The sequence below is a fragment of the Corvus brachyrhynchos genome, unplaced genomic scaffold (genome assembly GCF_000691975.1).
Source record: "Corvus brachyrhynchos isolate BGI_N302 unplaced genomic scaffold, ASM69197v1 scaffold95, whole genome shotgun sequence".
In the NCBI taxonomy this organism is placed as follows: Eukaryota; Metazoa; Chordata; class Aves; order Passeriformes; family Corvidae; genus Corvus; species Corvus brachyrhynchos.
In genome coordinates this window covers 1,018,555-1,021,733 of record NW_008238347.1, presented here as the reverse complement: position 1 = coordinate 1,021,733, position 3,179 = coordinate 1,018,555, and the positions used below count along the sequence as shown (strand labels likewise).

General features: G+C 49.4%; 1 long non-coding RNA gene across 1 annotated transcript in view; it reads right to left on the bottom strand.

The window, feature by feature from the left end:
* Positions 1-440, bottom strand: part of LOC108446957 — a 4,689-nt gene extending 4,249 nt beyond the window's left edge. The window contains exon 1 of the long non-coding RNA XR_001862299.1: positions 122-440. This is a non-coding gene — a long non-coding RNA (uncharacterized LOC108446957). The remainder of the gene's footprint in view (positions 1-121) is intronic.
* Between the last annotated feature and the right edge of the window lie 2,739 nt (positions 441-3,179).

Genomic DNA, 3,179 nt, shown 5'->3' with positions numbered 1-3,179 from the left:
CTGAGGCTCCCCTGGAGCAGCTGGAGGTTTTGTCCTCTCATCCTGTCACTTGTTTCCTGGGAGAACACGTTATGATGTATTGTACATTCCTACAACACCTTTACTATCAAATTACCCCAACCTGCTTTGTGTCCTCAATCCTCTGTGTCTGCAGCTCCTGGTGATGTGAAGGGAATGAGGTTTTCCAGAACCACACGAGGTGCAAATTCTCTGTTTGTCTCATAAACCACTTCTCTGGAGCACAGAAAGAAAATCCAGTTGTTCTCACAAGGACTTTAACAACAGGAATAATTGTGAGGATCTGGGAGGGAAGGAAACCAAGGCAGAGTTGTGAAGCCACCTCTGGAGCTGAGCTCCTGCAGCTCCCCAGGGCTGGTGACCTGCAGGGACAGGGGCTGGGACACAGTTCAGCTATGCTGGGCCCAGTTCAGCTGTGCTGGGACACAGTTCAGCTGTGCTGGGACCCAGTTCAGCTCTGCTGGGCCCATTTCAGCTCTGCTGGGCCCCACTTCAGCTGTGCTGAGACCCACTTCAGCTCTGCTGGGCCCAGTTCAGCTCTGCTGGGACCCAGTTCAGCTCTGCTGAGCCCAGTTCAGCTGTGCTGGGCCCAGTTCAGCTCTGCTGGGACCCAGTTCAGCTCTGCTGGGCCCAGTTCAGCTGTGCTGGGCCCAGTTCAGCTCTGCTGGGACCCAGTTCAGCTCTGCTGGGACACAGTTCAGCTGTGCTGGGACCCACTTCAGCTGTGCTGAGACCCACTTCAGCTCTGCTGGGCCCAGTTCAGCTCTGCTGGGACCCAGTTCAGCTCTGCTGAGCCCAGTTCAGCTGTGCTGGGCCCAGTTCAGCTCTGCTGGGACCCAGTTCAGCTCTGCTGGGACACAGTTCAGCTGTGCTGGGACCCACTTCAGCTGTGCTGAGACCCACTTCAGCTGGGCCGCATTCAGAAACACGCAATGTTGGAATATTTCCCGGAGCAGGGCTCTCTCTCCAGTGACGTCAGCCTTTCCCCCCAGTGGTCCCAGTTGCCGCCGTGGGCTGGGCTGCCCAACACCTCCCTCGTGGAGGGGAGCCTGGCCCTCGGTGACTCACGCTGTCACCGGCTGAAGTGACAAAGTGCTGCATTTCCTCCGCAGCCCGTGGCACGGTGCATCAGTCAGAGAGGGGGCACAGCTCCAGCCCCCCCGCTCTATTTATGGGTGCAGAGAGAGAAAAACATGCTCCTGCCACATTTTAAAATAAGATGTATGTGAGTTTTGTGAAAAACACCAGATGATTGCACACAAGGATGAGGGGATATTAATGCAGACAGTGACACCTCCAGTTTTTGTGCTGCCTGGAGAAGGCACCAGCAGAGCTGCCAGCCTGGCCTTTGGGCACCTGGTTCCTGCCCTGCCTTTAGCAGAGGGTGGGAAGGGCAGGGGACACACCAGGAAACACCAGGAGCATCTAAAAAACCACAGACAGGCCAAATTCTGGTCTAGCTTTGAAGCCAATCTGGCAAAGAGCACTGGGAGATAACAGGAACACCGAGAAATTTTGAAATATTTTCACTTTGCAGGAATTTATAAATCTATGAAAGGCTCATTGATGTATTTGAGACAGCTTTGGCTTTCTAGTATTTATTTAAAGCAGTAATTATTCAGAGTATTTTACAGGATGTTCAGTCCTTCAAGTGAAGCTGTACAGCAGCAACTATAAAATGCAAAGGGCAACACTGCTCAAATGAGAGACCTCAGACACAGAGGGGTTTTAGCTTCTCTAAACCTCATTTGTAAGCAGGGATAAAATGGAAGAGTAAATGGAGGAACCTGATAGCTTCATGTCAGAAAAGACATGAACCGTGACACAGCAATGTCAGCCAAAGGAAAATGAGCTGTTAAAACACCTGGAGTGGAACAACACACGGTTTCTAAAGTGGCAGATTAAAAAAAAAAACTGATAATGGGTCACGAATGATGAAATTTATGCCTTGCTTCTGCCGTGCACTGGGACTTCCACTTTCAAATTTCCAGTCAGAACAGATTAGATTGCCTCCAAATGAAAGTGTCAAGGTAAAACCCAGCAAGTGTAGTTCAACAGCTTTGTAAAAACATTAGCAGCAAGGGAAACACGAAAACAAACCTCATTCTGCTTCTCCATGCAGCCCCTGCACCTGGAGAACAAGACTTTAACAGAGGCAGCAGAAATGTGATAAAAACCCAGGGCCTGTAGCAATGGGGTGGAAGGAGGCCTTAAGCGCCTGTCAAAAGATGTTAAATAAGATTTTTTGGAACTAAACCATGATTCAGCTTTTCTAATATCACATAAAACTAAAAATTGGCAAAAAGGTGAGGGTTTTTTTATTGACCTTCAGGAGGAAAAACCTCTCGATGGCTGGTGGCCACGGTGGATGCAGAGAACAGGCAGCTCCAGCTCGGGTGATTACTGAGCAAACCACTTTCCCAACCATTTTTTTCCTCCTGCTTCAAGCAATGCCTCAGCACAATTTAACAGTTTCCAATTCAGTAACTAAAATAACTCAAAGGTCTTTATTTTTCTAGGGTGAGAAGGGCAAATGACAACTCAGAAGCGTTTCTGCTGTGAGGGCTCCACAACATTTGTCTGGCACAGGACGTGTCTCGTCACAGCCCGGGCGCTGGGGCGCCCACGGTGGCATTTCCACGGTGCTGGGCTGGAGGTGGAAAGCTGCACTGCCTGCAAATATCCCCAGTGACACACTGTGGGGAGGAGAAAAAATCATTTTCCTCCTGACCCTGAATGAGTTCCCACAAAAAAACCCCAGACTTGGGTTAATTATTTCTCCCAGCTCGGAGGAAGCGGCGGATGGATTGCACCACGCCTGACCCCGCAGCGACCTCCTCTTCCCTCAAAGTTTAATGCAGCTTTTTGGAACTCTTATCAATTGAAACAAGAGATCTTCCTCGGATCATAAGCGCTGAGGGGAATAAGTAAATCCTGCTATTTTATTGTGCTGACCTTTAGACCACCACCTGTCTTTTGGCTCTTCAGTTTATATATGAGAAAATACCACGAGGTATTGGAGCATCCAAGCTGCCCCTTCCACCACCACACACAGACCTTAAACCCTTTATCACTGAGCTGGAAGTTACATTTTTATCAAGTGGCTGCTTGAAGCCATGGATAAGAAGGAGGAAAACCCTGCTCATTTATAACCACTTTTA